At 34.3% G+C, this 14,039-nt stretch overlaps 1 protein-coding gene and 1 pseudogene across 20 annotated transcripts in view; one reads left to right on the forward strand and one right to left on the reverse strand.

Annotated features, from left to right (window-relative positions):
• The window catches only part of MBD5 (methyl-CpG binding domain protein 5), a 438,647-nt gene that overhangs the window by 186,213 nt on the left and 238,395 nt on the right, over positions 1 to 14,039 (reverse strand). The gene's annotated exons all lie outside the window — the stretch shown is intronic.
• Positions 349 to 5,382, forward strand: LOC101446700 (large ribosomal subunit protein uL30-like; annotated as a pseudogene).

A 14,039-nucleotide genomic window follows, 5' to 3' on the forward strand; every position in this document is an offset into this window, starting at 1 on the left:
ATGTACCTTTCTGACCTAACTTTGATTTATTTGTCCTAGGCCATTATAATTTTGTAAAGTGTGCTCTAAAATTTATCTTTCCTTTAAAATGACAAAGGAGAAAAATTATATATAACTTTGAGTAAAGTGGGTTATAATAAAACTTTAAAAATCTGATGATGTCTGTTTTGGTTATGACTCATGGAGTCATAAAAAGAAACCTCATTTGTAAGACAATTGATCTTTAAATCTTAAGCAAAGCATCTAAGAGAGCATTAGCCACCTGTGAACCATCTCAAGGTTGGACTTGCAAAACCAGATCTTTTAAAAATGAACAAGAGCTCTTTTCCAGCTGTAACCAAGGAGGGTATCAAAGAGAAGGAGAAGGTTCCTGCTATGCCAGAAACCCTTCAGGAAAAGCAAAGGAATTTTGCTGAACTGAAGATCAAGCATTTGAGAAGGAAGTTTGCCCAAAAGATGCTTTGAAAGGCAAGAAGGAAGCTTACCTATGAAAAAGCTTAAGCACTAGCACATGGAATACAGGCAGATGTACAGGACTGAGATTCAAATAGCTAGAATGGCAAGAAAAGCTGGCAACTTCTATGTACCTGTGGAACCCAAATTGGCATTTGTCATCAGGATCAGAGGTATCAACGGTGTGAGCCCAAAGGTCTGAAAAGTGTTATAGCTTCTTTGCCTTTGCCAGATCTTCAATGACAGCTTTGTTAAGTTCAACAAGGTCTCAATTAACATGCTGAGAACTGTGGAATTATATACCGCATTGGGGTACCCGAACCTGAAGTCAGTGAATGAACTGATCTGTAAGCGTGGTTATGGCAAAATAAACAAGAAGTGGATTGCCCTGACAGGTAACTCATTGATTGCATGATCTCTTGGTAAATATGGCATCATCTGCATGGAAGAACTGATTCATGAGATCTATACTGTTGGGAAATGCTTCAAAGAAGCAAACATCTTCCTGTGGCCCTTCAAATTATCTTCTCCCAGAGATGGAATAAAGAAAAAGACAACCCATTTTGTAGAGGGGCAGATGCTGGCAACAGGGAAGACCGGATCAACAGACTTATTAGAAGGATGAACCAAGGTTCTACCATGATTACCTATGCAATCTGGTCGGTTAATAAACAGCAACTACTTTCAAACAGAGAGAGAGAGAGAGAAAGAGAGAGAGAGAAAGGAACTGGAATTTAAACTAAATGTAAGCTTCTTGAGGGCAGGAAATTGTAATACAAGTTCACTGCTACATCTCCAATACCCAACCACCATGCCTGGCAAATAGCAAATGCTTAGTAAATATTTGTTGACTAAATAAATGAATGAAAGAATAAATAATAATTTCTAAATAATCACTTCTGTTTGCATTCAGTAAAGACAAAGTACAAAGGTAAATAATTAATTTTATTTATAACTCAACTTATATTTTCCCTTAATTATTAAAAATCAAATAATATAGATGAAATGAAGGACTACCCATTTGGAGCAAAAATTCTGCTACTAACACATGCAAAATCAATGTTATGGTTTAATTACTTCTGTTTAATAATGAAATATGACCACTAATTAGTAAAAATAATAGGAATAGTAATTATAACAATATTTTATGCCATTTGTTGAACTACACTATTAGAACCAATCTAAAACAGGATTTTACATACATTATCTCATTTAATCTTCATGACAAACTTATGAGGTAGGTATTATTGCCACCACATTTTACAGATAAAGAAACTGGAGTTTAAAGAAGTTAAGCAATTTTCCCAGCTCACAAAGATGGTAGAACTCAGATAAAATAAATCTAATTCTAAAATAAATTTTATATCCACAGAAACAGTTAAAACACACATACATGCACAATATACACACACTCATCTAGCCTGCTCTCCAAACCCAGGTATGAAAGAATATCTATTTAATCTTTCAACATCTATTGAACACCTAATATGCTCCAGGCACCATACTACTCTCTCTTAAAGATCACGTATAATTTTGAAATGCAATTAAAAAGTGGGCATACCAACATTCCTCTCTAGAACCTTAACATTGGCAACTTCACTTTGTTTACATGTATGAGTGACAGTTGTTATTTTGTGTGTTCTACTAAATTAACACTTTAAGGCAGGGTAGTGACTGATTCATTTTTTTCAATTCCCTAAAAATACATAGCACAGCATTTTGGTCAAAAGTTCTTAATAAACATTTGTTGAAAAATAATAGTATGCTTAAATTAAATTAATTTTCTTTGGCTAAGGGAAAACTTATAGAGATTTTAACTTCAAATCTGTGCAATTATCCTACTACTTAAAAAAAAAAGCCCAAAATAAGAGTTTTAATAATTTAAATATTTTAGGTATTGATAGCTTTAATGAAATTGTTAAAATGTCATGGAAACAAATATGAACTATATTCTGATGAATTTCATGATGCTGTGCAAATAGGTTTTGTTTGCTTTTCATGTACTATAACCAAAATGAACATTCTTTTTATAATATGGTCTTCCCATATTATCCAATTTGTACATGTGATTGCATACAGATAAAAGATTCTAAAAAATACTATTTTTAAAGGGATAACTAGTAATTTTTCTATTTTCTCTCAGAATCATTATGATGATTATAGGAATGTATGATTCTGAAAGAATTACTAAAAAAAAGAAACCACATCCTGACTAAAATTACTTTATTTTCCTATTCTGACACTGCATTTTGCTTCTTAGCTAGATAAAAATAAAATCATTCTGCAGGAGCAGATTTCAATCTCAAATGTTACTGAGCATTTTTCTTGGTGGAAAAAAGATATGTGATGATTCATGCTAAGTATCAGAGATTAGAATTTGGATGTAAGTTTATATGATTGATGGGTTTCTATCTGAATAGGCATAAATATGAATAGTAACTGTAATAATGCTTACCAGAGAAAAGACCTAGACAGTCAATGCAACCTCAACCAGTTTCTCTTTTTATCTTTAGTAATTCAATTGCTTCTACTATAGCAAAATATTTTTGAAAACCACACAAAATGCATTGCTTAAATATAACACAATAAACACATAAAAATACATTCACAACATGATTCCAGTAAACAGGACACTGATATTAACTGTTCATAGAAAAGCCCATTCAATAACCAATTTCTGAAATTTCATGTTTGCCCAGGGTTTAAATCATTCGTTTTTGTTATAAGGAAACTCTGAGAATAGCATAACTTATTACATATTGGTTTATTTTTAAAATTATACTCTGTACTGACCATATACCCAAATGTTCTTTATATTACTGGACCTGAGATTTCTCACTGAATTATTCTGACTCTAAAGTCAGAAACTTCCTTAGTCTTATTCTTTTTTCATAGGAAAAAAAAAAATGCCACAGCTTTATCACCTGGTCACCAGACAGTTGGCTGGCTCTTAAGTGCACCCATAAGAGAGAAAGACATTAGATCCATCACTGACCATGCAGCCTAGCTGATAATATCCTTGTTTCGTTGTTCCTCCTCTGAATCATAATCAGATAATATCTCTATCTTACATGAAATTGGATAATAACTGAATTGGGAGTCCCTGAATCAGGAGGCAAAAATTTATTTTGCAGAATAAATTTCTCTGTACTCCTGGTACCAGTAACAGGATATTGGTAAAGTTAATCCATGTCATAATATTTGACCTTCCAAACTTACAGAATAATTGTGATGATAACAGAAAAAGCATTTGCCAACTAATTTCTAGGCCATGTGCCATATGCCTTACACGTATTTTTCACACTTAATATTCAAAATAAATTCTTGGGGGTAAATACTATCATTTTTACATTATATATAAGGATACTGGAGATAAAAAATTTGGAGCAATACAGTAATAAATGGCAGAATCAGGAATCAACCTCAGGCTTAAATGACTGTACACTGATCATGAAGTCAAATGATAACTATGAAAAGTTAAAAAACAAAACAAAACAGAAATGCCAATTCTGATATAGGGGAGTAACTTGTGTCAGACTAATTATCCTACTGATCACAATTATAAACTGAACAAATGCTAAAACAAATAAAAACTAACTATTCAAAGGTGCTAGTGAATGATCAAAGAAGGCAGAAACAGGAAGAATATTTGACCCTTGTGAGAGGAAAAAAATCACTGGGCAAGATCCAAGTGTATTTGGCTATTCCCCTGAGGTATAAAGTTGTCAGAATAGCCGGAACTTAAGCAGAAAGCCACAGTTCTGGCTGGAGGTGTCAGAGGCCCAAGTTCAGGGTTAACAGAGTAGGTGAAAATTTAGGGGCTGGAATCCCAGGAGTGAGGGAGACACAGAAGGGGACTTCTAAAGTTTGCATATAAACTCCCACGTTGGGTGATCCAAGAACTATATATGCATTGGGAAGGTTCTAAGGAACCCAGTGGAGAGTAAGAGCTGGGAGGCTGAAACTTGGATTTCTACTGCTGCCCAAGGCATGGGAAAACAAGTTTGGAGTCTCACCACATCCAAGCTTTCCAAAGAAATCTATACATTTTAAGTAAAAGTTTATGTTATAGTTCTAAGAAATTCAACCAATATTAAAGGCAAAACCAAAACAGACCTGCTATAACAAAACGAAACCTAGCCTTCCTAGGTTAATTGCCTAGGAAGATTTAATAGCCTCTTAGGAACAAAAAGTCAATAGCCTTCAGAGGAAGAAAAACAGAATCCAGAGTTAGCATTATCAGCATCCAGTATACAATAAAAACTTCCCAACATGTTTGAAAAAGGAAAGTGTGACCCAAAGCCCACAGAAAAAGACAATTGAACATATTCTGAGATGACCCAGACAAGCACTGTAAGTCAGCTCTTACATTGGTGCAAAAGTAATTGCAGATTGGCATTGTTGAAATTTGCCATTTGCTATTGGAACACATTCTCAAATAAATGTGGTTATGTTATACATCATTTTAATGTGCATTTTTCACTTTATGTTTTTTTACTAGTGACGTGTTACTTGCTGTTTATTTTATATTTATTTTAGATTATGGAAGTGATGTTAGACAAAAAACAAATTTGCACAATTTTCTTGAGTTCAAAACGGGTCATAAAGCAGCAGAGACAACTCACAACATCGACAACACGTATGGCCAGGAACTGCTAACTAACATACAGTGTAGTGGTGGTTCAAAGGTTTTGCAAAGGAGACAAGAACCTTGAAGATGAGGAGCATAATGGGTGGCCATCGGAAGTTGACATCGACCAATGGAGTGCAATCATTGAAGCTGCTCTTCTTACAGGTACACAAGAAGTTGCTGAAGAACTCAACGTTGACTGTTCTACTGTCATTCGGCATTTGAAGCAACTTGGAAAGGTGAAAAAGCTCGATAAGTGGGTGCCTCATGAGCTGACTGAAAAAAAATCATCATTTTGAAGTGCTGTCTTATCATAGTCAATGCAACAACAAACCATTTCTCGATCAGATTGTGAAGTGTGATAAAAAATGGATTTTATAAGATAACTGGTGATGACCAGCTCAGTGGCTGGACTGAAAAGCTCCAAAGCACTTCCCAAAGCCAAACCTGCACCAAAAAAGGTCATGGTCACTGTTTGGCAGTCTGCTGCTGATCTGATACACTACAACTTTCTGAATCCCAGAGAAACCACTACATCTGAGAAGTATGCTCAGAAAATCGAGATGCACCGAAAACCCCAATGCCTGAGGCCGGCATTGGACAAAATAAAGGGCGCAATTCTTCTCTGCGACAATGCCGGACCACACGTTGCACAACCAACACATCAAAAGTTGAATAAATTGGGCTACGAAGTTTCGCCTCATTCGCCATGTTCACCTGACCTCTCGCCAACCAACTACCACCTCTGCAAGCATCTTGAACAACTGCTTCCACAACCAGCAGGATGTAGAAAATGTTTTCCAAGAGTTCACTGAATTCCTAAGCATGGGTTTTTAAGCTATAGGAATAAACAAACTTCTTTTTCATTGGCAAAAATGTGTTGATTGTAACAGTTTCTATTTTGATTAATGAAGATGTGCTTGAACCTAGTTCTAATGATTTAAAATTCATAGTCCGAAACCACAATTTCTTTTGCACCAACCTAAATATTATAAACATTATCAAGGACATAAAGGAAAAGAATATCATAATGAAAGCACAGAGAAAGAATTAAAGCAGAGAAATAAAGGCAATAAAAATAATGACAGGAAAATTCTAGAGCTGAAAAAGTGCAGTATCAAAATGAAAAAGTCACTGAAAGGGCTTAACAAGATATTAGAGATGGCCAAGAAACAAACCAATGAACTTAAAGATAGATGAACAGAAATTTCTTAAGAACAGTCAGAAAAAGACTGGGGGTGGGGAGAACAAATTTTAGTGACCCATGTACCCATGAGATAATATTGAGTACACTATCATACATGTGTTTAGAGTCTCAGAGGAGGAGAGAGAGAATGGGGCAGGAAAAATATTTGAAGGAGAGAATTCCACATGGTCTGGTAAAAATTATCAACTTGTAGGTCTAAAAAGCTCAGCAAACCTCAAGGAGGAGATATACAAAGAAAACTATATCTAGGTTCATTATGCCAAATTGCTGGGGACCAAAGAAATAGAGAAATAATTAAAGTATACACAGAAAATAGATACAGTGCAATTCTGTCTCAGATAATTGGTTCATATAATTCAAATCACTCTAGGAATTAAATTATTCATAGTTATTTGTTTCACTTATTTTAGAACTTTATAATTTTCAAATATCTATTTTCCCTCACCCAGAGCTAAGAGACTGCAACATTATGAGTCATATCTGTGGTGGCAAAGTAAAAATATTTGTGGGGCAAAAAATTTTAAAAACTATTATATTTAATACTGTTCTAGATGTACTAGCTAATGAGATAAGAATAAGACATAGAAGATATAAACATTAGAAAGAAAGAGGTAATTATGCCTTTATTTCCATGAGGAAATGAATGTATATTTGAGAGGCCCAAGAAAATTAATGGGAAAATTATGGTCAAAAATTTTTTTTAGAAAGGTGACTAGTTATAAAATTGGTAATGGAAACCAATAGTTCTACTATATAAAAACCATATCCAGTTAGAAAACAAGAACCAGAAACAAATCCATTTAATACAATACTATAAGAATAAAATAACTCAGAATAAGTAGAAACAAATATATGCAAGATGTACTTTGTTTTCATCATGGATATAAATTAATATTCTAATCTCAATTCTATCAAAATTAAATATTATTTTAATGAAATGCCAATTAAAAATACTAATCATATTTTTTTAAACTTGAAAAGTGCTTCTGAAGTTCATCTGGTAAAAAAGCATGAGAGAATACATAGACTATTTTGAACAAATGATTACAGAAGGCCCAAGCCTGTCTAGATATTAAAAACATGTAAAGATACAATAATTAAAAGAGTTTAATCCTAGAGAAGGAAGAGATGAAGAATACTGAAATACAAATCAATATACACAGAACTTTAATATATAATAAATATGGCACTTTAAAACAGTAAGAAGAGATAGATTATTTAATAAAAGCTAATGGAATACTAACTAAATTCTAGGCGATTTAAAGATTTAAACATTAAAAAGTAACTCATAAAGTTAGGGAAGAAAAAATTGTGTTAAATATTTTATAATCTTGGACATAACCCCAGAAACCATAAAATGAAAAGACTGATAATTTGACTGAGCCAAAATTAAAAAAATTCAGTAAAAGAAAATAAAAACTTCCATAAATTGAGTTAAAGGGCAAATTAAATTATGGAAAATACTTGAACAACACATGAAAAAGTCACATTTTATTAGTCTAAAAAGAACTTTTAGAAATCATTAATAAAGAGGCAAACAGTTTCAAGACCACTAGCAATGAAAAAGAGATCAGCCGCATTTGTGGAAAACAGCATATAAAATACATGTATGTGTGTATAAATATGCACACAACTCACTTATATATGGACAGAAAATTTCTGAAATGATGCAAAAGAATTGTTCATGGAGATTACCTGTGGGACCTAGAAATACAATTTTAGACAAATTTTTTTTTAAATTTTACCTTTTTCCATATTATTTTTTTTTTATTGTAAACACCATCAGTATGTATTGTCTTTATAACTCAAAAACAAAACCTGAGGGAAGTGGACTTGGCCCAATGGACAGGGCGTCCACCTACCACATGGGAGGTCTGCGGTTCAAACCCTGGGCCTCCTTGACCTGTGTGGAACTGGCCCATGCACAGTGCTGATGGCGTGCAAGGAGTGCCCCCTGTGTAGGGGAGCCCCACGTGTAAGGAGTGCGCTCCATAAGTAGAGCCACCCAGAACGAAAGAAAGTGCAGCCTGCCCAAGAATGGCGCCACACACATGGAGAGCTGACACAACAAGATGACGAAACAAAAAGAAACAGATTCCCGGTGCTGCTGATAAGGATAGAAAAGCCTTCACAGAAGAACACACAGTGAATGGACACAGAGAGCAGACAACTGGGGGTGGGGGGGAAGTGGAGAGAAATAAATAAAAAATAAACCTTTAAAACAAAACAAAAATCTGACACAAAACATTTCTAAAGAATCCCACTGGTAATATGCTGATTGATGGAATCACCATCGTTTCAGTTTTGTGATACCTCTGCTCTTATTGATGATATTACTTACTGAATTCTATAATAGAGTTAAATCATTTCAAAAAAGGAAGTGAATCACTAAAACCCAGTAAAATTCTAAAAGCAGTAAAACTATAGATTAAGGGAAGTTAAATAAATAAAGGTAGCTCAATTTTACTTGTGAACTAATTTTCTTACTGCTCTTATTAAATTGCTTCTGAATTATGCAGCAAAAAAGAAAATGACTATTGCTAATTTAATTTTGATTCTTTGAGGTCAGAAGTAGAGTTTTCTCTAGAATTCCTCTCCCTTCACTCTCGCTGGAATTCTGGAATAGTCTTCTCCCATTCTCTAAGGCTTAGTATTACATAGACTTTATCTTATTGCTGCTGCTTCTGTACCCTCAACAGTTTTTCTTCCAGGAAACTGGCCTCTGCCCGCAAGATTCTAACTAAGAGCAAACAATTGTTGCATCAAAAGCAACTCTGTTCACTAAAGGAGCACATAGTTAACTGAGCAATGACAGTAATTAACATTAGCATCTGAGTCTTATCTGTTATTAGAGTAATTACGGTTTTCAATAAGTTTCTCCTTAAAGACCCCGGATTGAGATGACACTTCCTCTAGTGATCATAACATACCATCTTTCTGAACAGTTAAAAACATTTGAATTCCTATTTCATATATTTCACTTAGCTCCTGGATGGTAACAGGATTAATCATGCATATAATATTTTCACATACAGTTATTTCATTTAATTACCTCCATGACACTACTATAAAAATTATTAAACCCAATTCATTTATTTTTGTCCATATCCACAAATTTTATCTTCCAGGATGGTGCCTGGCACACAAAGGGTGTTAAAAATATAGATGAATAAATAAATAAATAAATAAAGGGGGGGGGGGCTGTTGATTATTTACAAACAAAGCAAATGGGAGAAGGAAGGATGTTGGAGGTTTTCTAATCTGGCTCCATAACAATTCTGTAAAGCATCCCATTCTATTGGGAATCACCATCATGACTACTACCATCACACTCTAGCAAATGGTTATTCCATCTTACTGGGAAAACTCTATTGAAATTAAATCCTTTATCTTACAAGTCAGTCCATTCTAATTTCAGACATACATGGGGTTCTGAATGGAGATATCTGTGGGCAAAATTACAAATCATAATGCTTTCCCTAGGCATTTCACCAGTAATTTCTTTCATTATTAATGAGGCCCTTCATACTATTGGGCCCTTATTGTTTTATTTGCTTATCATCCTCTCCAAATTCCTTGTTTTTCAGTTAAAAGTTCTACTAACTACATCAGCATCTCTGAGTCATGCATTTTATTTCCAGTTGTTATAAGGCCAATCTTTATCACAAAAGTCCACTATTCTAGTGTTGTCCTCATTTCCAAAAATTCTGATTTTGTAGATTAATGCTTAGAGTATGTAGGTAAAATTAGGGTACCCAGAAAAGATATTGTCTTAATTTTAATCCATTCCTGAGGGTATGAACCCATTGTAAATAAGATCTTTAAGTTAAGGTGTGGCCCAACTGAATGAAATTGCATCTTAATTCTATTACTGGAGGTTTTATGAAGACAAAGCCATGTGGAGAAGAACCCAGAAGGGAGAGGAGAAGATGCTGCTATGACAGAAATAGCCAAGGATGAGCTGCAGCCAGTCCCAGAATGTCACAAACTTCAGGCAGATAGTATCGTCTTGCTGATACCTCAAATTTGAACTTGAGCCAATAAATTCCCATTGTTTAAACTAACCCAAATTGTAATATTTGTAATCCAAGCTGGGAAACTAAAAATAGAGTTAGTAATTAGTGGAATTAAGATTAACCAGTAGAGGGACGCGGACTTGGCCCAGTGGTTAGGGCGTTCGTCTACCACTTGGGAGGTCCACGGTTCAAACCCCGGGCCTCCTTGACATGTGTGGAGCTGGCCCACGCGCAGTGCTGATGCGCGCAAGGAGTGCCGTGCCACGCAGGGGTGTCCCCCACCATGCGCAAGGAGTGCGCCCAGTAAGGAGAGCCGCCCAGTGTGAAAGAAAGTTCAGCCTGCCTGGGAATGGAACCACACACACAGAGAGCTGACACAACAAGCTGATGCAACAAAAAGAAACACAGATTCCCGTGCCGCTGACAACAGAAGCGGACAAAGAAGAAGACGCAGCAAATAGACACAGAGAACAGACAACTGGGGGGGAAAGGGGAGAGAAATAAATAAAATAAATAAATCTTAAAAAAAAAAAAAAAGATTAACCAGTAGATAAGGGCCAAACACCTATATTTTTAAAAAGCTCCCAAGGTAATTCTGAAACATAGTCAAGGTGGAGAACAAATGCTCTAGCAATTTAATAAATAGTTTAGAAAATTAAATCCTGGTCCTTAAATACATAATCAACTGTTCATTTAACCATTCACTTTATGTATTTTTTCCAAAGTGTCAACCTTTATTTGGAAAATGACATTAAATATATAAACCAAACTCTTTTACTTTCCTTGAAGTAAAGTCCATTATCTCCACTCTGCAGATCTACAAACTTTCTAGTTCTTTTCTCCCTTTACTTTTTATATCAAATTTAAGGAAATTAGCTAACATGAAAGGTATATAACTGAATTAGCTTCAGAATTGCTTTATCTTTCAATAGCTCTACTTCTGGATGTTGTCTACAAGCAGAAGGGCTTGTCATAATTTTCTTCATTAAAAGTTTAACTACCATTACATTTACAAACGTAAATGTCCTCATGGCATCTCATCTGTTGATACATGGGCCTTTGATTGTAAAACTATTATTTGTAATCCTATCATTTGACTTCTGATCTCAAGTAAACAAACAAAATGATGATAGTTATTGCTTTATAATTTTAAAAAATAGTAAGTGGGAAAATGAATGATAAACTATTTTAAAGCAAGAGTGCTGGCAGATATTTATATGCAAAACATGCGTACCGCAGACCATGTCTTGTCACAGTGAAATAATCTCTTTCCTAGGAGGAGAAAATTTTCTTTTTATAATCCATTTTTCTTCCCTAAGCCCATTCTCAGTCAACAACAACAACAAAATGAGCATAATTGTCTGTTAACGTCTATTTTTATAGTAGAAATACCAAATCAGTTTCTTTGACTAAATACCATCTGATGAATAGTATACCTAAACCATATTTAATCCCAACAAGAAAATTCCTCAAATCACTCTGCCCTGCAAATGGAATATTTCTCCAATAGTGGGTGATATAAAGATAAAAATTTTAGAGCAGGCAGTGAGTCCATGAATACCTTAAAATGTTGGGCAAAATATAGAATATACATAGCTTTCATAAGTCTGAAAGATTAATGACCATTGGTATAATGGTTTCAAATGGAGATTTCTGAATAAATTGTATTTTCACACTTTTATACTCGAACTTAAACTGTCAGGAAACTTCAATGTGAACAAAGAAATTTGGCATGAGTATAATGAACAAATTCATTGTCAAAGAAATTTGGCATGAATATAATGAACAAATATATTAATTATTTTACAAGAGCTAAGCTTACTATAAGGAAAAAATCATTTTGTGAAAATGGAATAACTACACCATAATTTTATTGACTTCTGTGTTAGGCGAGTGTGTAATACTTAATATTTTTTTACTTATTTTATCTATTCAATTTATTCTTCACAATTACATTATTATAGAATCCAAATTTTAAAGATATATAAATTGGGGGTCAAAAAGAATCAATAATTAGTTCAAGGTCACACAGCCAGTGGTCACACAGTTGTGGTTAATCAGTTTTAATATGTTATGTTATTTTGTATTCTTGTATAGCAGATTTATAAATCATATCTTCTATATTCAAATTGCCTTTCTAACCACTGAAAGTTTTTACCACTATAACTTGCAAATAATTCTAAAAATATGGGAAATGAATGAAATGCTCAACACTTTTTATTAGAATTATAAATATCTGTGGCTTATTAATGACATGGTCATAAATAGAATGAAACTTATAAAAGAACAAAGGGCTGGTTTTTAATGTAATGTGGTAAAAGTATAAATTTAACCAGTCTGACTAAAAATATGTTGCTGTGGTTAAAGAATAACTGAAGATCAAAATAAGATATGATATATGATGAATTAAAAGGAAATGTTAAAGAAATTTGATAGTAGGTTGCTTATGGAGAAGTGTGGTCTATGGAAACTATTTCCCTTAATTAAACAAGTCAGTGCTTAGCCCTAAAAAAAAATACTTAGTGGATTATACCAAACTAATAAAATATTTAAATCATGATTGAAGTGTAATTGTGGAAAAGAAATTTTGGAAGCAGTCACTTAATAAAAGTGTGTAAAGGGTTATAAAAAAGAATTTTCTGCTTATGAGTGCTATTACACTAGAATGGTTTGCTGAGCGCAATGGAATCTATTTTTTTGAAGATCCTTACAAACAGAAGATATACATTATCAATAGTTCAAAAAGGTTTAGGTGTGTCCCTGTCAGAAGGAAGCCAGTGGATAACCACTTCATGGTTCTATAAAGCCCAGTGACTGTTATTATTGTAACCATGAGTCAAGGGCAACACAGCTTTTTCTTTGGTGATCAGGATTTGCTGTCCAAATGTTGTAGAATAATTTGAGTATAATTAGATGAAATTTTCCCTAACAGAAAAGCAAGAATTAATTTTGATTCTAGTTACTTAAAGAAAACTCAGAAGTTCCACACTAGGCTTTTATAAATATTTATGGCCTCTGTTACTTAGAAAACATTCCTTTACATATAACTTAAAAAGCAGACACGTTGGCTCAATGACTATAGGTAAATGAGTTGAACTAATACTAAAAATTTCTGAGAATATTTACAGTGTCTTTGAAAATACAATTTTAGTGCATTCTTTTAAATTAAGTCTTTTTTTTAAAAAAATTTATTTTTTTAAACTTATTTCTCCCCCTTCCCTGCCTGCCAACCCCTCCACCCCCTAGTTATCTGCTCTCTGTGTCCATTCGCTGTGTGTTCTTCTGTGTCCCCTTGTATTCTTGTCAGCAGCACCAGGAATCTGTGTCTCTTTTTGTTGTGTCATCTTGCTATGACAGCTCTCTCTGTGTGTGGCACCACTCGTGTCAGGATGCACTTCTTTCACACAGGGTGGCTCTCCTTACAGGGTGCACTCCTTGTGCATGGGGCTCCCCTACACAGGTGACACCCTGCATGGCATGGCACTCCTTGTGCACATCAGCACTGCGCATGGGCCAGTTCACCACATGGGTCAGGAGGCCCTGGGTTTGAACTTTGGACCTCCCATGTGGTAGGTGGACGCTTTATCCATTGAGCCAAATCTGCTTCCCTAAATTAAGTCTTAATTTTTATTTCATTTTATTTTTATCTAGTGAGTATTTTTCATGCAAGTAGGGGAGAAGTCAGAATCCTTATAATTATTTTTTAATATGGCCAATTTCTCTCCAGGCAAAC

The sequence above is a fragment of the Dasypus novemcinctus genome, chromosome 7, assembly GCF_030445035.2.
Source record: "Dasypus novemcinctus isolate mDasNov1 chromosome 7, mDasNov1.1.hap2, whole genome shotgun sequence".
NCBI classification, from domain to species: Eukaryota; Metazoa; Chordata; class Mammalia; order Cingulata; family Dasypodidae; genus Dasypus; species Dasypus novemcinctus.